Source organism: Carcharhinus amblyrhynchos, chromosome 18 (assembly GCF_965287045.1).
Source record: "Carcharhinus amblyrhynchos chromosome 18, sCarAmb.v2.hapA, whole genome shotgun sequence".
Taxonomy (NCBI): Eukaryota; Metazoa; Chordata; class Chondrichthyes; order Carcharhiniformes; family Carcharhinidae; genus Carcharhinus; species Carcharhinus amblyrhynchos.
Genome location: NC_137341.1, coordinates 21,189,318 through 21,211,974, shown reverse-complemented (window position 1 = coordinate 21,211,974; position 22,657 = coordinate 21,189,318). Strand labels below are relative to the sequence as shown.

General features: G+C 42.7%; 1 protein-coding gene across 1 annotated transcript in view; it reads right to left on the bottom strand.

Moving 5' to 3' along the window:
• grid2ipb (glutamate receptor, ionotropic, delta 2 (Grid2) interacting protein, b) overlaps positions 1-22,657 on the bottom strand; it is a 111,540-nt gene that overhangs the window by 74,048 nt on the left and 14,835 nt on the right. The gene's annotated exons all lie outside the window — the stretch shown is intronic.

Sequence of the window (22,657 nt, the reverse complement as noted above, 5' to 3'; positions counted from 1 at the left end):
TGTGTAGTCATGTGCAAACATCCCATTTCTGACCTTGTGATGGAAAAAAGGTTATTGATGAAGCAGATAAAGATGGTTGGGCCTAGAACAATAGCCTGAGCAACTCCTGCAATGATTTCCTGGAGCTATGATTGACCTCTAATCACCACAACCATCTTCCTTTGTGCAGGTATGACTCCAATCAGCAGAGGCTTTCCCCCTGATTCTCACTGAATCCAGTTTTGCTGTGAATCCTTGATGCCATACTTGGTCAAATGCTGCCTTGATGTCAAGGGCAGTCACTCTCACCTCCCCTTTGAGCTATTTTGTTCATGTTTGAACTAAGGCTGTTATGAGGTCAGGAGCTGTGTGACCCTGGCAGATCCCAAACTGAGTATCTGTGAGCAAGTTATTGCTGAGTAAGTGCCACTTGATGGTGTTATGGATGACCTCTTCCATCAATTTATTGACATGTTTAAAAATCTTGAGTACCTCAACATTTAAAAGTTAACTTGGTTTTGCCCGCTCCACAAATGCTACCGGACTTGCTCATTTTTTTTGTTTTACATCAGTTGCACACCATTTGCTGATGAGGACAACAATTCCTAAGTGCTTCAAATAACATTCTTCAGGATAGTATCTATAATTTACCCCAAACATCAACCTCACTGGTCTGCAAGTTCCATGGCTGTTGCTCTTTTGCAAATGATAGGTGATGCATTCCCTTCTTTCAAATCTTTTAGTACAATTTCTAAAGAACCTTACTCAAACGTGAGCAATTTTAATGGCCATTTCCTCAAGTAACTAGCATGTGCAAGCCCTTCACCCTTGAGCCTTATCCCATTTAGTCTCTTCAATGTTTTCTTTCTTCTTCATCAGGAATTCCCTTAAAATTTCATACTTCCCTGAAAAGCAACACATATTCAGGGGAATCAATGGCTTCTTCTGCGACCATTGGAATATATCATTTCTACTTACTGGATACCATCTTCCCATCATTGCCTTAGAGCTGTACTACCCTCTTGATTCAGTTTATCCTGGATGTTTTTATAGGAACCTTTCATGTTTGTCTTTGTTTCCCATAATTCTAAATTTTCCCAAAAAATGGCAAAGTGTCAATCTTGGCATGAAAAGCAGTACAATTCCCGTTGGCTCCTATGGACCACAATTTTTAGGCGGTTTGAAAAAATTAATTTTCCCCACATGAAAAATGCTGCACCTGAGGTGTGAAGCATCCAATTTGCCCACCCTGGGGGTTATCTGAGCTCTTTATCAAGGGGACTGCATTTAAGTGGCTCCACAGCACTTGCTCTCATTCAAACCAAGAAGCCTCCTCCTCAATTCATGAAGAGGACCTTCATCTGTATGTTGGATGCCGAGCGGACAGAGGGGCAACAGTATGCTGTTGGGCTGGCTGGAGACCATCTAGCAAAATAACAAATCCCATGTGAGAGACGGTCATAGCATTGGTCAGTGTTAGCAGCCTGCACAAAAGGACGGGGTATAATGATGCAAGAAGATGAATAACCTACTCAGTTCTGCCAGAGTGAGTGCTCCCTCTATCCCTTCTGCATTCCACCTTGCTGTCATCCTTTGTGGGATGTCACCTTGATCCCACATGCAGCCACTTAGCAGGACCCCAGCAGCTGGCTGGGATGAAGGCGCTTTATTTGAATGCGTGAAGCATTAGGAATAAAGTGGATGAGTTGGTGGCGCAGATCGACACAAATGGATATGATCTGGTGGCCATTACAGAGATGTGGCTGCAAGGTGACAGGGACTGGGAGCTGAATGTCCAGGGGTATCAAGTGTTTAGGAAGGATAGGCGGGAAGGAAAAGGGGGGGGCGTAGCTCTGCTGATTAAGGATAGCATCAGGGTGGTAGCAAGGGATGATATTGGAGCCAAGGAGCAGAACGTGGAATCGCTGTGGGTAGAGATTAGGAACAGCAAAGGGAGGAAGACGCTGGTGGGTGTCGTCTATAGGCCCCCGAATAATGATCTGGAGGTGGGGCGGGCTGTTAACGCGCAAATAAGTGCGGCGTGCAGGAATGGGACAGCCGTAGTTATGGGGGATTTCAATCTGCATATTGATTGGTCGACCCATGTTGGACGCGGTGGGCTCGAGGAGGAGTTCTTGGAATGCTGTTGGGATAGTTTCCTGGAACAGTGTGTTTTGGAGCCGACGAGGGATCGAGCTATCTTGGATCTGGTGCTATGTAATGAGGCGGGTAGAATTAGGGAACTTGTGGTGAAGGATCCTCTTGGGGAGAGTGATCATTGTATGGTGGAGTTTCTGGTGCAGATGGAGGAGGAGAAAGTGGGTTCCCGGACACGCGTCCTTTGTTTGAATAGAGGGGAGTACGGTAGGATGAGAGAGGAATTGGCGAATGTGGACTGGGGGAGCGCGTTGGAGGGTAGGTCTGCTGAGGAGCAGTGGAGGATCTTTAAGGAGATCTTTCTTGGTGCTCAGCAGAAATTTATTCCGATGGTTAAAAAGGACCATAGGAGGAGAGGTAATAAGCCGTGGATAACGAAGGAGGTGAAGGAAAGTGTTAAATTAAAAGCGGAGGCGTTTAGAGTAGCTAAGAGTAGTGGGCGAGAAGAGGATTGGGAGAGGTTTAAATGTCAACAAAGATTGACAAAGAAGTTGATAAAGAAGGGTAGGAGAAACTATGAAGCTGGGCTAGCGCTTAATATAAAAAAGGATAGCAAGAGTTTTTATGAATATATAAAAAGGAAGAGGCTGGCTAGGGTGAACGTTGGTCCCTAAGAGGATGAGAAGGGGGACTTAGTGGTAGGGGATGGGGATATGGCTGAGGTCTTGAATAACTTATTTGTTTCGGTCTTCATGGAGGAGGACGTGAATAATTTGCCGGATGTTAGAGATGGAAAGGTGGTAGGACTGGAGGGTCTCGATGATATTACTGTTACTAGAGAGGTGGTGCTCGACAGACTGGAGGGGCTGATTGTGGACAAGTCCCCAGGACCGGATGGAATGCATCCGAGGGTCCTGAAAGAAATGGCGGAGGTGATAATGGATGCCTTGGTGGTTATTTTCCAGACGTCACTGGATTCCGGGGAAGTGCCGGAAGATTGGAAAACGGCTAATGTTACGCCTTTGTTTAAGAAGGGTGCCAGGCAAAAGGCGGGGAATTATAGGCCTGTTAGTTTAACGTCTGTTGTAGATAAAATGTTAGAATCCGTCATCAAGGAGGAAATAGCGAGGCATCTTGAGGGGAACTGCTTGATAGAGCAGACGCAGCACGGTTTCGTTAAAGGGAAGTCGTGTCTGACAAATTTACTGGAGTTCTATGAGGATGTGTCTAGGGCGGTGGATAGAGGAGAGCCGGTGGATGTGGTCTTTCTTGATTTTCAGAAGGCGTTTGACAAGGTACCTCACAAGAGGTTATTGCAGAAGGTCAGGGGGCATGGAGTTGGGGGTAGGGTGTTAGCGTGGATAGAGGACTGGTTGTCAAATAGGAGGCAGAGAGTGGGGGTCAATGGGTGCTATTCGGATTGGCGGATGGTGACTAGTGGAGTGCCACAGGGGTCGGTGCTGGGGCCTCAGCTATTTACCATTTATATAGATGATCTGGAGGAGGGAACCGAGTGTAGGGTGTCGAAATTTGCTGATGACACCAAAATTGGTGGAAAGGCAAATTGTGCGGAGGGTGGGGAGAGTCTACAGAAGGATCTAGATAGGCTGGGAAAATGGGCCAAGAAATGGCAAATGGAATTTAATGTTGGCAAGTGCAAGGTGGTCCACTTTGGTAGGAATAATGGTAGGAAGGATTATTACTTACGTGGAGAAAAACTGCAGCAGGCAGCGGTGCAGAGGGACCTCGGTGTCCTTGTGCATGAGTCGCAAAAACCCAGCTTGCAGGTGCAGCAGGTGGTCAGGAAGGCGAATGGGATGCTGGCCTTCATCGCGAGGGGGATTGAATATAAAAGTAGGGAGGTCTTGCTGCGGCTGTATAGGGCATTGGTGAGGCCGCAGCTGGAGTACTGTGCGCAGTTTTGGGCACCGTACTTACGCAAGGATATTTTGGCCTTGGAGGGAGTGCAGAGGAGGTTTACTAGGCTGATGCCGGAGTTGAGGGGGTTGAGCTATGAGGAGAGGCTGAATAAACTAGGCTTGTACTCGTTAGCGTTTAGAAGAATGAGGGGAGATCTCATTGAGACGTATAAGATGATGAATGGGATGGATAGGATAGAGGTGGAGAGACTCTTCCCGCTCAGAAAGGATAGTAGGACTAGGGGGCACAGCCTCAAGATAAAGGGGGGCGGTTTAGAACGGAGTTGAGGAGGAACTTCTTCACTCAAAGGGTGGTGAATCTCTGGAATTCTCTGCCAGTTGAAGTGGTGGAGGCTACCTCGCTAAATATTTTTAAGAAGCGGGTTGATGGGTTTTTGATAAGAGAGGGGATTAAGGGTTATGGGGAGAGGGTGGGAATGTGGAACTGAGCCACGACAGATCAGCCATGATCTTATTGAATGGCGGAGCAGGCTCGAAGGGCTAGTTGGCCTACTCCTGCTCCTATTTCTTATGTTCTTATGACCTTCAACAAGCTTTCCTCACAGCCCTGGCACACCTCTTCATAACCCTTCCCTGCTTACATGCAGTGCCCACACACACAAGGTATCATTGACATTGGAACCACCAGGCAACCAGCTCACATCATCCCCATCTGTGTTCCTGCAGGATAAGCTTGCCCACTACACATTCAAACAGATGACCAGTCTGTGTACTCTGTTTCCCCAGAGCATTGACCTGGCCATGTACTAATACAATGTTCCTTTCCTCGCAGCAATATCACCCGATCAGCCTGGTGCATCCACAAGCAGTGTCACACTGTCCACCCTTGACACAACCTTGGAGGAGATGTTGGAGGAAGACACTGAATGTACGTCCTGGCTGTCGTGTGCTCCCTCCACCAACGCAGAGGTACACACCTTGGTGGACAATCTTAGCATGCTGGCTTCTGGTTCACTATCTGGTGAGCACCACCCTGCTACTGATGCAGAGTCAGGAACATCCCAGGGATCAGACAATCAGGGGTCTGCTGGATCCCAGGACTCAGCAGTGTGTGTGTAGCCTTCTGTCTGGGTTTCCCCTTCCTTAAGCTCATGATTACTGCGAATTTTTACAGGAATCATCTACTCCCTCATTCCGATTGTTAAGTCAACAGACAATTACATCTGCCTTCCTGGGGCTGCTGGATCCTGACTGACAGACACTGGGGTCTCAGCAGAGAAGCAACTCTGAGGATTCATTCCATTCCGTGACTTTGAGACTGTGGGGAGCTGACATTGCTTAGAGTTAACTCCTGATGGTCAGTCAGTGTCACGAGCATGAGTCTCAGGAATCATAGAGGACACAACTGCCTTCTGCTTCAAACAGAAGCTGAGTTAATAGACACACTTCTTACTCCAATAAGTAATTCGGAGATCTATTTCACTTAAGCCTCCTGGACAGCTAGTCCAAAGGTTAAGGCCCCACTCCTTTCTGGGTATGAACCTGATCGTGTCATCGGGGAGGGCCCAGGAAGATTGCATTTCGAAAACTCACCAGCACAAATCCTGTTCTCACAATATTTAGCGGCCATTACAGGATTTGTGCCCATGGCTAACAGGGCTGCTAAATCACATCCACTGCCTTTTTCCCTTGCCTACACTGCTTTCTAATTTCTTCATCCCATTCTTATCATAGTATCATACAATAGTACAGCAAAGAAGGTAATAATTTGGCTCATCTGATCTGTGTGGCTCTTTCAAAGAGTTATCCAATTAGTGACAATTCCCTGCTCTCTCTCTCAGCTTTGAAAATTGTTCTCCTACATGTATTCATGCAATTCGCTTTTTAAGGCTTATAATCAAACTGTTTCCACCCTGTATTAGAAAGTGTAATCCAAATCCTAACCACATGTTGCATAAATGTTTTTCTCATGTCATCTCTGGTTCTTTTATTAATTTTCTTAAATTTGTACTTGCTGGTATGGACCCTTCTGTCTTCAGTTTCTCTATTAAATCTTCTAAAGTTTAGAAATCAAACCTGGGTCTAAGAAGAGCAATTCCAGTCCATCCACATAACTGTAATCCTTCATCCTTGGAACCATTCTAGTGAATCACTTCTATAACATTTTCAAAGCTTCCAGGTCTTTATGTAAAGTATGCTGCCCAAAATTGGACACAATGCTTCAGCTGTTTACATAGATTTACCACAATTTCTTGGTTTTTACACTTTACCTCAATTTATAAAGCTCAGGATCCTATATGTTTTGTGAAAGATTTTGCTAATCTGTCCTGCCACTTTCAGAGGTTTGTGCAAAATAAACCCCAAGTCAGTCTGGTTTTGCATGCCCTTTAAAGTTGTACCTTTTAGATTATATTTTCCTCATTCTTTTTGTCAAAATGTATCGCCTCACATTTTTCTGTAATGAATTTCATCTGTTTGTCAGTTGCACCAGCCTATGTTCTCTTTAAGTCGATTACTACTTTCCTCACTATTTCTTATACATCCCAAGTTTTGAGTCAACTGCATTTTCAAAATTGTTCCCATAGGTCCAAGTTCAAGTCAGTTATATCAAAAATAGCAGTCGTCCTAGAACTGAACCCTGAGGAATGCCACTGTATACCTCGCTCCAGCCATTCATCATCTATTTTCTATCCCTTAGCCAATTTTGTATCCTTGATGACACTGCCCCTTCTATCTGTTGTAACAAATGACTTTTGAAAGTCCATATATACAACATTAATTGCACAACACTCATCCACCTTAATGTTAACTATGATTTGTCCATAGCAAATCCATGCTAGTTCTCTATTACTCTACATTTGTCCAAGTGGTTGAGTTTTTTCCAGGATTATTATTATTAAACACTTCCCCATCATCAATATTAAACTAGCTGGCCTGTATTTGTCAAGTCAATCTTTCTCCACTTTTCTAAGGGTGGAACCGTTGCAATACTCTGTTCTCTGGCACTATACTGTATTTAAAAAGAATTGGGAGAATGTGCCTGCAGTATCTCTGGAATTTCTCTCCTCATTTCCTCAGGAACTTAATGCATCCCATCCAGATCAATTTACTAATCCACTTTAAATACTTTCAATCTTTCGAGTATATCTATGTTTAATTCCTGGCATTTTTAAAAATTATTTCATGGGATGTGGGATTACTGGCTAGGGTAACATTTATTGCCAATTTCTAATTGCTCTTGAGAAGGTGGTGGTAAGCCATCTTCTTGAACCACTGCAGTCCCTGTGGTTTAGGTACACTCACAGTGTTGTTAAGAAGGGAGTTCCAGGATACTAAATCAATGATAGTGAAAGAACTGGGGTGTCAGTTAGCTTTAGGGTATCAGATGGCTCAGTTGGCTCGATGGCTGGTTTGTGATGCAGAGCAACACCAACAGCACAGGTTCAATTTCCATACTGGCTGAGGCTATTCATGAAGGCCTATTTTCTCAACCTTGCCCCTCGCCTAAGTTGTGGTGAACCTCAGGTTAAATAACCACCAATCAGCTCATCCCCTCAAAGGGGAGAACAGCCTATGGTCACCTGGGACTATGGCAATCTTACCTTTACCAGTGAAGGAACGTTAATTATTGTTTCAAGTCAAGATGGTGCATGGCTTGGAAAGCAACCTGTGGTGGTGGCTTTCCCATGCATCTGATGCCCTTGTCCTTAATCTAGGTGGTAGAGGATGTAAGTTTGGAAAGTGCTGTTGAAGGAGTCTTAATGAGCTTTGTCGATGGGGGTGATATTCTGTTCCCACTTTTGGTGGGTGTGAATGGCAGAAGGGCAAAAGAATTGAGGGGGAGTCCCTAAATGGTTTTTACGCTGGCAGGATTTCTCCACTCGATTGTCTCTGCCCCCAGTCAGTGACATAATGGGGTTCTTGGTATGCAATGACAAGAACTCTATTATAACATATTTAAATGTGATTAGCATACCTCCCCCCTGGAAATTCACCCGAACAGGGAAGTGTCTCCCCTCCCAAACAATGTCGGACTGCCGAGCTTCCCAACAGAGTTTCAAAAATGGGAACTGACGAACAGAACCCACTGGCAGCATGCAGTAAAGTGTAAGTACAGCCCTAGGGAGAGGCTCGTACTCCTGGGGCAGTAGTGGGGGTGAGTCTATGCTTGTGGGAGAGGGGGGTGATGGGGGTGGGGGTGGGGGTGGGGGTGGGGGTAGTGTTCCTTTCTTATTTTTGTTCTATTTACATTGTGGTGCCTTGATCTGTCAGGAACCAAGGTTGCTGGCTCAGCCAGCATGACATCATAGGCCAACCTCCAAGATTTTCTTTTCAGATGTTTAACAATTTGGTGGTAAAAACCAGCATTGCAGTTGGTGGGCTACACACCACTTTACCCACCCGAGTTGGCACTGAAATAAAAAGAAAATCCCACCCAACGTCTTTCCCCATGATGAAGAGTTCTGATGTAAAGTACTTCCACCAATATATTTCCATTTTGGTTCCTTATCAGCTCCACCACCACTCTGATTATCATTTTACTGTATATTAATTCTATCAAAAACTTTGGATTCTCTTTTGTTTTATCTGCCAATTTATTGTTCCTTTGTCTTTTTACCTTTTTCACTTTTTGTTTGTACCTTTTATATTCATCCTGATTCTCCCTTATACTATCAAGATGACATCTGTCAGAGACTGTCTATATTTGCATCATTTTACTTCCCAACTTTGGTTTTGGTCTCTCCCTTTCCTCCTTATGGAAATCTACCGATACTGTAACTGAGCCATCTCCCATTTGAAGGCCACCTATTGCTCTATTGCATTTCTGCCTACAGTCTTTGACTCAAATTCATCTGGGCCAAGTCTCTCAAATTTATTCAGGACTCAGGATCCAGCAGCAACTCCCTCCTCATCAGGCAATCAACATGTCAATCAAGAAAGATCTTCTGAACAAGCTTTAGGAATTCCAGCTCCTCACTACACTTAAGACAATCACTACCTCATTCATACTTGGATTAAAATCTCCAATTATCATTATTTTATAGTTCTTGCACCTTTTAGCAACTTCTATGTGAATCTGCTCTTCTATCCTTCTTATTTGGTGACCTACAAGATACACAAGGCTGTGCATATCTCCTCTGCAATGTAACTTAGAGCTCTATCTATGGCATGCACTCTTTTGTTGTCCCTATTCTTTGCATTACCTCATTTGTCATCCATGTAGGTTTCCTCTGTATTCTTATGCATTCCTTAACTAGATGGATTCCTCTAACATGCTATTCTACTCCAGCTGCAATAACTGCTTTCTCATTTCCCAAAATCACCTTCCTAAATTTAAGACTCTCCATTGTATTTTCGTCAGCCATGGTGAGTCAATCACCAAATTCAATTCTATTATAACACTGTTTCCAAGACACTCTCCAGCTTTAGAGATATTGGCTGATGATAGGACTCCACCTGTCCTATATCAGGATAGTAACTAATTAATGGATAATATGGGTGAAGTTTTATGGCCCTTTCAAGACAGGGATGTGACTGTAAAATGTGGCAAGTTGTTCAAAAATTCATTGACTTTGGTGGGACTGGAAAATCTCGCCAGTGGGAAGGGCGGTCAAATTCTACCCTATATGTTTTGTACCAGACACTGAAGACAATAGGTGATTGAAGAACTCCACCAACTAGAAGCAGAAGATGTCAGCTAATAAAGGGATCTCAACTTTCTCCATCAATGATTTAAAACAGTGGTAGGTGGATTTTGCCTGCAACACTTCTGTAACTGGGGAATGCAGCTGAATGACAAAGTCTACTTGTAATGTACTTCCTGTAATACTATTGTATTATATTTCCTGGTATGCAGCCTAGAAGTTGAATATGTAATATCCTACTGTCATCCTGATTAAGATTACCTAAACCCAGTGAGCACCTAAAGCCTTATTTTTATTCTTTCATGAGAGATGGATGTTGCTGCCTATTTTTACTTGCCCTTGAACTGAGTGACCATTTCAGAGGACATTTAAGAGTTAACCACATTGCTGTGGGTCTCAAGTCATATGCAGACCTGACCAGGTAAGGATGGCAGGTTTCTTTCCCTGAAGAACAGTACTGAATCAGATGAGTTTTTACAACAGTCAGCTATCATTGTCCAGATTTATTAACTGGAGTTAAATTCCAATATAGACTCATGTCCCCAGAGCATTAGCCTGAGCCTCTACATTATTAGTCCAGTGATATGACCACTACGCCGTCATCTCCCCAAGTCTCCATGACTTTTGTGGCTCAGAAACACCTTAGGGAGGGAACACACCTACAGAGCCACATAGAATGCTTGTTTTGTTTTTAACAGCTTTGGTTGAGATCATGAGGTTTGTCTTTAGTACATGGGAGGAAATGAAAAACAGTCAGGACAGGTTACTCCAGAGCATAGAAGCAACTGCCTACACAGTATAGGCAGTCATCACAGACACCTGCATGTACCAGTTATTAAGAGGGTAAGAAGGTGAATGATGCTGATTGTGGGATCCAAGTGTTAAGTTTTTTTTTTAATTCTAATGATTAAGCAAACACTTCTGAATTTCAAACAGAACTGGACAGGTACTGTATTTAAGATGCAGAATAAAGTTCCCTCTACCCTGCCCCATTAAACATTTCCAGGGCAGGTACAGTATTGGTTACAGCTTTAAACCCTGTACATGTGGTTGAAGGGCAGACGTGGAAAGTAGGGTTCCTTTTCATGGGACATTGGTACCAGTACTGGCACCAGGAGAAGCTATATGAATGGATGGGCTCCACTGAATGGGGTCACTTTATTTTTATTCATTCGTGGGATATGGGTGTTGCTGCTGGTCAGCACTTATTGCCCATCCCTAGTTGCCCTTGAAAAGGTCGTAATGAACTGCCTTCTTGAAAAGCTGCAGTCCACGTGCTGTGCATTGACCGACAATGTTCTAGCAGGAAGAATGAATAGGGAGGTGGCAAAGATTTCAAACTGGTGGAAGAAGCAAGAATTGAAACAAGCTAAACATAAACAAAACCAAAAAGGAGAGCATATGATCAAGTAAACAAAGGGGAGACATATTTGGTCAGGGAATAAATTAATGTTATAGAACAGGATATTGAAAGTTAAAAAAAAGAGGATCTGCTATTAAAATAACTTAAACTGCATAGCAATGTACATGGTGTCCTTAATAAAACAGGGGAAGTGGGGCAATGATACTTCACAAGGAACAAGATATCGTAGGGATTAGTGAAACATGGCACAAAAAATCTCCAACTGAAATTTAAATATTTCAGAGTATAACATAATAAGAACAGATAAAAGGGAAACAAGAGGGTGAAGTGGCTGTGCCTGTCAGAGATAACCTAATGACACAGCTATCAGTAAAAATAAAGTCCGTGTAGACAGACATAAAAGATAATTAAGCTGCTCTAAAATATACTAAATAATGGAAGGAGGGTAGGGGAAGAAATAGGCAAAAATTAGGGAGATTTCATGGTAACAATCATGGCAGATTTCAACTACCCTTAAGTGAATTGGCCAGAAGAAATATTTATAGTGGATAAGAAAATGGAATTCCTTCCACGTCTACAGAGCTACTTTCTAACATAGAAGCCCAACAAGGGATGATTCAACTACTGGATCTAGTAAGGGGAAAGAATCAGAACAGGTAAGTGAAGTTAAAGTAGGAGAACATCTAGGGAATAGTAATCATGCAATATAGGTAATGATAACAATTAAGAAGGGCATAAAGATGACAAAAGCCAGAGTAATAGGTGGAGTGCATGTTGAACAGGTCAAGTGGGTAGGTAGATGCAGAGAGACAAAACTGAAGGTTTAGGGAGGAATGACGACTTCAAATTGGCACTGGGGGGGCCAAAAAAAGGCACCCTCTCCTGTTTCATTGACCAGTGTAAAACCTGCCAGGCCACACAGACACAGACCTCTCCTGCTGCAGTGACAGGATGAGGCTCTCAATTGGGCATTAAGAGCTTTAATTGAGCAATAGGTAGGCAAGCCCATCAGATGCCTACCCCACAACCTCTAAAATTGTGGCAGGGGAAGCTGAGCCACTGGTGGGCACACTGTCAATTATAGAATTCTCTTTTAATTCACAGGTTTTAAGTCGGTCCGCCTTGTTGTCCAACGAGGGGCATACACGATGGGTTGTACTTGGGCTGCTCTTGAATGTTCGAGATTGGCCTAGGGCTTCATGTCATTAGTGTGTGCTTAAACTGGACCAGATGCTGGGCAACACGACAGCTCAGTGACTATCACTGTTTACTGTGCAGACACATGGATTTGGGCCAGTGTCTGTGGGAGTTTGTGCATTCTCCCCGTGCTTGCGTGGGTTTTCTCCGGGTGCTCCGATTTCCTCCCACACCCCAAAGATGTGCTATTAGGCTGATTGGAAGTAATAAATTGTCCCTTGGATTGCCATAAAACAATAGATGAGGGTCATAGGTGGAGGGGGGACTGGTAACGTTAAAATGGTGGCGCGGGCTCATTGGGCCGAAGGGCCTGTTTCCCGAGCTGTTTTTGTGCTTTGCTCTTCGTTCTTAATTTACAGGTCACACCTGTAAGCGGTCTGTAAAATGCAGTTCATAATTTCTAGATTTGTAGATGACACCAAATTGGACAGGGAGGGACATAGTCATCACTGGGACTAAATACAAGAAGCCACTAATAAATTTGCAGAAATAATATATAATTGGCAAATATATTTCAATACGTCACATTTTGGAAACAAAAATAAGGAGGTAACATATTACATGGAAAATTAGAATTTAAATGAAACAGAGGAACCAAGGGATCTGAAAGTACAAGAACACAAATCATTAGAAGTTGCAATGCAGATTACTAATGGCTTCAATAAAGGGAACCAAGAAATGGGGTTTACTTCTCCAGGGATTGAGTTGAAAAGCAGAGTTTTCATAAACTCATATTAAACCTTGGTTAGACCAAACTTGAAATACTGCATACATACCTGGTTGCCTTAAAACAAAAAGAATAGAGATATTGGAGAAGGCGCAAAATGTTACAATGATGATACCAGACATAGAAGATTATACCTGTTAGGAAAGAATGAATAGGCTAAGGCCAGGATCTTTTACTCCAATTCCTGTTGGGTGGGTTTGATGACGAGAGCAAAAAATGTCATGAGAGGGCCAAAGTCACATTTCACATAGGCAGGAAGCGATTATCCCCTTTCCCTATCCATGGTCCATCAGGGATCTCATTATAGGGCTCATATACCAGAATCAAACCCCCCACATTAAAACATGAAGCCCAATGGCATGGTGGCAGAATAGCACCATGCACCTTGTGATTAGAACTCCTAAGAGGAGCTCAGAGATGAGCACAGCATTCGAGAGGAGAAAGTTGTACCGGGGTGCCAGGGTAAATGCCAGTAGGTGTCAGGGTAATGCCAGAGGGTGCCCCTGGGTGAAGAATGTTTCCTGCAGTGCTCACTGTGTGTTGAGGTAGTTTTATTAGAGCAGACAGAGAAAATGTTTCCAACTGGGCAGAAGAGTAAAAATTAGAGGGCATCAACTTATGAAATATCAAGAATGTCAACATCACAGTCAAATTCAGAAAAACTTTCTTTATCCAAATCATGGTGAGAATATGGAATTTGATACCAGAGGCAATATTTGAGGTAAATAGTCTTGATGTAAAGGAGGCTAAATAAGCATACGAGGAAGAAGGGATGAGAGAGCTATTCACAGAGGTAGCTGAGAAAAGATGAGAGACTTGAATGGAGTATAAACTGTGAAGGACTAGTTGGCTGGATGGTCCATTTCTTCCTGTGTATTTTGTACAAATTCACGTAATTCTATGTGAAACAGGATAAAGCTCCCTCAATCCTGTTCCGTCAAATACTCACAGGGCAGGAACACTAATTAAATACAGAGTAAAGCTCCTGCGACATTGTCTCATCAAACACTCCAAAGGCAGGCACAGCATAGGTTAACTCCAGAATAAAACTTCCTCTACACTGCCATATCCTTCCTTGTCTGGATTCAAGCTTGCGGGAAAACAAACAATATTGAATGTAATACAATATCCAGGCTCCCAATTCTTACCCATTTTAATATCTTGAATTCAGAGAAACCAGCAATCAGATATTACTCTTTGAACAAATCTTAACAAGCTTCTTTGTTAATATCATTCAAATCCCCTGCTCATTAACATTATAACCTGCCCTTAATTAGCAGATCACTTCTAATGCTTCAATCAACCAGAAGGAAAAATATACATTACACCTCTGGAATTAACCCAAATTAAACTGCCTGTGGTCCCACATTCTGATAATTATCCACATTACTTGTATCATAAATATGTCACTTAATTAACCCGAAAAATGCTACTCATGGCAGGTGAATGTGCTTAGGTTATTATCACGGTAATTTCAGCAGAAACCCTGTGTATCTGTAAATAGGATTATTACCAATCTGATAGTAGGCAATTGAGAATGTTCCTGGGGAAATTCACCCCCATAATTTTTATTGTCATTATGTCACATTTTTTTGTGCCGTGGCGGGAGAGAATTACTCACAGTAAAACTGGAAAGAGTTTATTTTTATCCATTAGGATGAGAATACTTTGTGACAAGTTACTATTTCTTTAATAGGGTAAGCATACTTAATGTGCGACTATTTTGAATTCCTGCAAAGGGTTACACAAAGTGTAGCCATAGTTGCTGGTTACTTGGCAAAACAAGGATTAATTACTGTGTCACTGTACAGAGACACTTTATTCAGCTGGTAAGAGTGCTGACTACCTGATTATAAAGCAGGATAATGATCTTTCATTGTACAACTGTATGGAATTGCTATTTATTTCGCACAGTGTTATCCAATATGCTCGCCACATGTGACGAACCGGCCACAGACATATGGTGAATTGATGCTTTTCTGGTGTGAGATTTTAATCAGATGAACATTTGGACACTGTAGCAGCCCATTCAATCGAGGATATGGTTCCAGACTCTGATACTATCCATGGCCACGTCAAAAGTAAGTAGAAAATCCTGCAGAAAAAAACAATCTTCAACATTAAAAAATACTGTCGCCTTGCTTCATAAAGGTATGTGAAAAAGGGGTCTCCACTGAAGGAAGTGAAAACATGTTGAAATATTTTAGTCATGACTCTGTGTGGACGATGTGTAATGATAAGTTACTGCTACTAAAAATATTTTGACAGAGCTGCTATCACAGTGCAGTGCATTATTGTTCACCTTTAGTTCTGTCCCACAATCCCAGTTCATCTCTGGGAGATTGTTACAAGATTCACCCCAACCTTTATATCATGTGGCACATATGGTGACCTGATCGGCACAAGTTTGACCATATCTTATTGGAAAACACTGATTTGCCAAGGTGAGACTTATTCACTTATAAAATAGTTCCTGTTCATACATCATGATGAGGCTGCTAAATAATTGATTGTCTTGCCAAGTAAGCGAATTTTGAAAAGCCACAGTAGCTGAACGAGCAAATCAATATTTGCAACAGTTTTGTGGATTTCCAGGAAAAAAAAAGTCAGCAACAAGATTCCAGTAACGGATTGTCTAATACAAAGCACTGCTCAACTGGTGCTACTGATGGGTTCTCAAAACCAAAGCTATAGCCTCAGATATAAAGAAATAAAATAGACAGTTATGGTTATGAATTCAATCATAAACTTTCAACAGAGTCTGTTCTGTTAATATAGATATTTAAAAGAACAAAATACCTAGTCTCCCTTTCTCTTACTAAAAGCAGCGTCTAGTAATCTTTAAGCAATATTTTATTATCTATTTCCCAGCTTCACCAGGGGATAGTAAAGGAAATCAATTTAAATGAATCAATGCTCTATTAACATTTAAGACTGAGTGTGTGTTTCTAAATCCCTGTATATTTTAAAGGAGGATCCAGCTGAGCCTCAAATACTGTAAGAACTTAAGATTCATACCGAAAGTGCCGTGACAAATTCCTGTCTTTCCCCATTTCTCAAAAGTCTTCAGTATGCAGCACACACCTTGCACAGCAGTCGGGCAAACATTTCATCCCAATAAAAGCACCACACGGCCAGAGGTGAGGAAGCTTCAAACTGCAGGTCAGCTGTCTCTCAGCGCGTTTTCTGGATGTAATGCACAGCACCACTGTTCTCTCTCACTCCAATCTCTCACTCAGCATCAGAACTGCAAAGAGCTCTTCCAGCACACTTGGTGATTTTTTTTTTCTCTCATAGACCCAGTTTTCACAGGAACAGTAAGTAGCACGCTGGCTCACAGAGTGCTAGTTAGGGAACAAGCTGTGTTGAGTGGTGTCTAGCAGTTGAATTAGCTTGGTCTTGTGAGTGCAGGCAACAGTGAGAGACGAGCTATGAAAAAGCAGAAGTCCCCGCTGAATATCAAGCTCCTCTAACAATTTGTCTGCCAAGGTGCACATCTTTAGATAATTAGTTCAACTCAGAGAAACAGCTCAAATTAAATGGAATGGTTCAAAAAAATTTTGCATTGAGGGAGGAAACATGCAGGTGCATCCACCTTCAAGATTGATGTAATAACCGTGTCCAAACACAATCTCTGAAAGGATACTCCTTATCTGATTGACCATTTTTTCTGAACCTGGAAAAACTCTGAAGAAAGCCATTATAGAACTAATATCAATAGGGTGCTTGCTTAAGATATTTGTATTGACAGGAATAGGGTTGCATTAATTATATTTTGATCTGAGAATGATGTCAACAATGCAGAACTCTACCAACTAGCAGCATCATGTTTGGTTGTCAGTGCAGAATTCAGTTAACAAGCATTGAGAGATTGGCCAAATAACAGAGCAGGAGGGTAACCAACTAACAGTGGACAATTCAGTGGGGCAGAATAGTGGCAGTGTAGAGGCTGTGCTAATATCAAGTGATGGGAACATTGAGCTTCATTGATAGAAGTGCTGAAACAACAACAGCTTTGAGCATTTCAGATTAGCAGAATAGAAATCAACTGAGCAAAGTGTCAGATTCATTTGGTAATGGGATCACAGCTTGGCCACAAGAGCGAAGGATTGCACATCAGCAACTATATGGGGACAGGAAGGATGGTTTGAACCCAATAATTTCCCTTAGCTGAGGCAGCTCGTTTTGCTGTTTCATGCTCCACAGAGAGCTGATATCATTAGTCATATTCTAAATGTTTAATATTCACACAGTTCAGACCCCTGGTCAGAAAATACTGCCCGAAACAATCACCACCTCAACCTTTCAGTATCCAATCTAGGCAATAAATAGGTCAAGAAAATGTCAGGAAATCAAAATGAGCTAGGAAATTAAGATGAATAATAGAGAGCTGAAGAAACACTGGCCAAACAAGGGGGAGGGTAAAAACTGATCCTTGTATGAGCCTGAGGACATTTTCCAAAGATAGAACAATGAAAAACACAAAAAAAATCTAGTTCACAAGCTGGATATAAATCTGCAGTGTCCCAGAAAGTGAAGTTGGACATGCAGGAAAAGACAAATAGCCTGAGATCCAATCAGGGCAAAGTTGTTGCACTCAAGATCTGTCTTTTGTTCGTTACTGTACATCACAGAGAATAAGAGAGACATAGAGATAGAGATGGATGGAAAACTGAGGCTCAGGGAGACAGGAAAAGGAACATAATAGAGTAAAAAATATAGAGAAATAGATCAAATAAAGTTAGAGTTTGAGGAAATGTTTTGTGCTGTTAGGGGAGTGGGGGGAAATCTATTTTTAAATTCCCTGTACTGGGGTGTCCTGTTTAAAACCGGAATTGCCAGTGAGTAGTTCAATCAGAGCCCGCCTAGCCATTGTGATACTGGCCCTTAAGCCTTTTCCAGCGTGGGCCAAACAATGCAGCAGAAAAGACATCTTTGTGCCATTTTTCCTGTCTGCTCAGCCACCCAAACACAAATACAGAGGTTTAGGGAAGGCCTCAGAAACAGAGAATTTCACAGAGTGTGCCATAGGCTTTGACAGAAGAGAGACAGACAGAGAGACTGGGACAGCAGGCAGCTCTAATGATGCCTATCCTGCACAGGATTCCATGCTAGATTAAGGACTTGATGAATTGTGCATAGGCAAGTTCCCCTCTGTCTCTCCTAGTGGACTGGCAGCTGATTCATCCACAAACTGATAAGTCCGAAGGTCTCGTTGCTATATTTAAATACCAGACCAACACACTCCTATCATTCTCTCCAGCCCACTTGTTTTCACCAAACCATGCAGGATCTCAGCAGACAAATTCTGTTCCTTCAGTCAACCATCTTCCCCCTGCCCCTGCCTACCACCCATCTCCCCCATCCTCATCCATCATCTGCAAGGCACCCATGCCACATTGGACCTCTACCCATCTCGGAATCTTCATCAATCTTCTTCCAGTCAATGATGTGGTATATCCCTTCGACCCTCTGTGAGTTTTTCATGCAGGGTTGGGGGATCCAACTTACTTCTCCTCGCTTTTCCTTCTGCCTTCCATTGTTCACCTTCATCCACCTCCGTGTTTCTCTGCCTGCCATTGTGAGCCCTTGCTCTACCTCCCCACACATTGCACATTACTGCCCTTGTTTCATCTCCCTCCTATCCTCCCCACACTCCTGGATGAACTTCAGACCATTGTAGCAGTTATTGCATGCATCCCGCAGCAGAGTGCTGTCCAGATAAACACTGGTGTGAAGCACTAGGGATGAAGGGGACCTTATACTCTCCAATCCCAGGCATAGTACTGAAATAAAACGGTGATGCAGGAGGGTCCATAGATTCAGCAACACTGTGCTGTTCACCAAAGATCAGCTTGGCATGGAGATGGAAGGCAGGAATTGGTCTCCCCCAGAAGATGGTATACAGCATATCAGGAGCAGTCCAGCACTATAGAAACATAGAAGATAGCAGCAGGAGGAGGCCGTTTGGCCCTTCGAGCTTGCTCTGCCATTCATTATGATCATGGCTGATCATCCAATTCAATAGCTTAATCCTGCTTTTCCCCCCCCATAACCTTTGATCCCATTTGCCCCAAGTGCTATATCTAGCTACCTCTTGAATACGTTCAATGTTTTGGCATCAACTACTTCCTATGGTAACGAATTCCATAGGCTCAACACTGTCCTAAATGATTTATCCTGAATCCTCAGACTGTAACCTGTGATTCTGGACTCCCCCATCATTGGGACTATCCTCCACGTATATATCCTGTCTAGTCCTATTAGAATTTTAAGTCTTGATGAGATACCCCCTCATTTGTCTGAACTCCAGTGAAAACAATCCTAACCTAGTCAATCTCTCCTCATACATCCGTCCCACCATCCCCGGAATCAGCCTGGTAAACCTTCGCTGCACTCCCTCGAGAATAAGAACATCCTTCCCCAGAAAAAGAGACAAAACTGCACACAATACACTAGATGTGGTCTCACCAAGGCCCTGTATAATTGCAACAACACATTTCTGCTCCTGTACACGAAACCTCTCGCAATGAAGGCCAACATACCATTTGCCTTCTTAACCGCCTGCTGTTCCTGCATGCTTACCTTCACTGGCTGGTACACAAGGACACCCAAGTCCCGCTGCATACTCCCTTCCAATTTACAGCCGATCAGGTAGTAATCTACCTTCTTGTTTTTGCTTCCGAAGTGAATAATCTCACACTTATCCAAATTATACTGCATCTGCCAGTGATTTGCTCACTCACCCAACCTGTCCAGATCACTCTGAAGGATTTCTGCATCCTCGTCACAGTTCACCCACCCACCCAACTTGATATCATCTGCAAATTTTGAGATGTTACATTTTGTTCCCCCATCCAAACCATTAACATATATTGTGAATAGGTGGGGTCCCAGCACCGATCCCTATGGCACCCAGTAGTTACTGCCTGCCAATTTGAAAGGCACCCATTAATTCTTACTTTTTATTTACTCTCTGCCAATCAGTTTTCTATCCATCTCAATACACTTCCCCAATCCCATGCACGATGATCTCTTATGTCGGACTTTGTCAAACGCTTTCTGAAAGTCCAAATATACCACATCAACTGATTCCCCCTTGTCAACTCTACTAGTTACATTGTCAAAGAATTCCAATGACTCCCCCTTCATGAATCCATGCTGACTTTGTCTGATCCTGCCACTGCTTTCTAAATGTTCTGCTATAAAGTCCTTGATAATGGATTTGAAAATTTTCCCCACTACCAATGTTAAGCTTATTGGTCTATAATTCCCTGTTTTCTCTCTACCTCCCTTTTTGAATATTGGAGTGACATTAGCTACCCTGCAATCTGCAGGGACTGTTCCAGAGTCTACAGAATCCTGGAAGATGACCTCCTATGCACCCACTATGGCAGAAAGGCTTTGTTGCACTCACCTCGTAGTTTCTGGTGAACTGAGGACCCCGCCTTGTGCAACTGGGTTTAACGCTTGTTGTTAAACCCAGTTAGCACCTATTGATTTCCCACTGGCTTGATGAAAGATTGGAAGGCCTGATGGGACAACGTGGCAGTTGTTTTAATGAGCATTCATGAAATTCAAATGTGTGCAAATGGAATTCATGCCACCTGTCAGCGGTGACCAATCTGCCATTAAACCCGCCATTAGAGAATTGCAACATAATTTTACGCAGCAGGTTTCCAACTATTTCGGTTCTCACTAAATTTTCTGCACCTGTCCACCATTAAACCTGCTGCAGTCGGGTTGGGAGAATTCTGCCCACAGATTGCAGAATAGAGAATTATAGAGAAAACATGAAAGAAAGAGTGTATTAATTATAGAGGGCAAGGGTGATTTGATTTGATTTATTATTGTCACATGCATTAGTATACAGTGAAAAGTATTGTTTTTTGTTCACTATACAGACAAAACATGTATTGGGAAGGAAAGAAGAGAGTGCAGAATGTCGTGTTATAGTCATAGCTAGGGTGCAGAGAAAGATCAACTTAATGCGAGGTAGGTACATTCAAAAGTCTGATGGCAGCAGGGAAGAAGCTGTTTTTGAGTCGGTTGGCATGTAACCTCAAGACTTTTGTATCTTTTTCCTGATGGAAGAAGGTGAAAGAGAGTATGTCCGGATGCATGGGGTCCTTGATTATGCTTTTCTGAAGCAGCAGGAAGTGTAGACAGTGTCATTGGATGGGAGGCTGATTTCAGTGATTGACTGGGCTTCATCCATTATGCTTTGTAGTTTCTTGTGTTCTTGGACAGAGCAGGAACCATACCAAGCTATGATACAACTGGAAAGAATGCTTTCTATGGTGCATCTGTAAAGTTGGTGAGAGTTGTAGCGGGCATGCCAAATTTCCTTAGTCTCCTAAGAAAACAGAAGCATTGGTGGGCTTTCTTAACTATAGCATCCGCATGGAGGGACCAAGACAGGTTGTTGATGATCTGGACACATAAAAATGAAATTCTCGACTATTTCTACTTCGTCCCCATTGATGTAGACAGGGGCATGCCCTCCACTATGCTTCCTGAAGTTGATGACTATCTCTGTCTTGTTGACATTGGGGGAGAGATAATTGTCATTGCACCAGTTCACCAGATTCTCTATCTCATTCCTGTACTCTGTTTCATCATTGTTTGAGGTCTGACCCACTACGCTGGTGTCATCAGCAAACTTGAAAATCAAGTTGGAGGGGAATTTGGCCACACAGTCATAGGTGTATCAGGAGTTTAGTAAGGGGCTGAGGACACAGTCTTGTGGGGCACCAGTGTTGAGGATGATCATGAAGGATGTGTTGTCGCCTATCCTTACTGACTGGAGTCAGGACAGCAATACATCAATTTGAGCATAAGGGATGATGTATTAATCTCAGTGTGCAAGGGTTCCTTTGTAATTTCACAGTGAATTGTATGTTAATTTCAGAATCTGAGGGAAGGTGCATTAGTCTTAATGTATGCCGGATGATGTATTAATTTCAGGGTACAAAGGATTCCCGTAATGTGTTAATTTAGGTAGTGATGGATGATGAGTTATTTTCAGGGTGTGGGAAATTCTGAGTTAATTTCAGGGGGTGAAGAATTTTGAGTTAATTTCAGGGTGTGGGAACTGGTGAGTTAATTTCAGACTGAGAGAGGTTGGTAAACTCTCAAATTTCAAGTAATGGTGCATCAATCTGTTTTTAACCACTATGAATTTATTAGGTGCCATTTTTGCCTTATTTTTCTTAAGTTTCGTTTCTCCTGCTTTGCACAGTCTTTCTCCTTTGCTCTGCTAGTCAACCAGCAAGTTGGTAGCTGACAATGGGTCTGGTGGGGCAAGCTTAGCCCAAGGGAGGAGTGTGATGGTTACCTTAGCCAGGGAGAATTGAACTTTTTGGTTTTCCTCCCAATGGATGGGCAAGGAATGGAGGGATGCCATGTTATTTTAGCTTTGAATCATGTGTACCATGATGATGCAGATGTGGTAAGATCCTAATGTTTTTGAGCAGGCTCCTCTGTTCTATCATAGAAACACTGAAAATAGGAGTAAGAGGAAGCCATTTGGCCCTTTGAGCCTTCTCTGCCATTCATTATGAGCATGGCTGATCATTCAACTCAGCAGCCTATTCCTGCTTTTCCACAATACCCTTTGATCCCCTTCATCCCAGGTGCTATATCTAACTGCTTCTTGAAAACATACAATGTTTTGGCCTCAACTACTTCCTGTGGTAGTGAATTCCACAGGCTGACCACTCTTTGGGTGAAGGAATTTGTCCTAAATGGTCGATCCTGTATCTTCAGA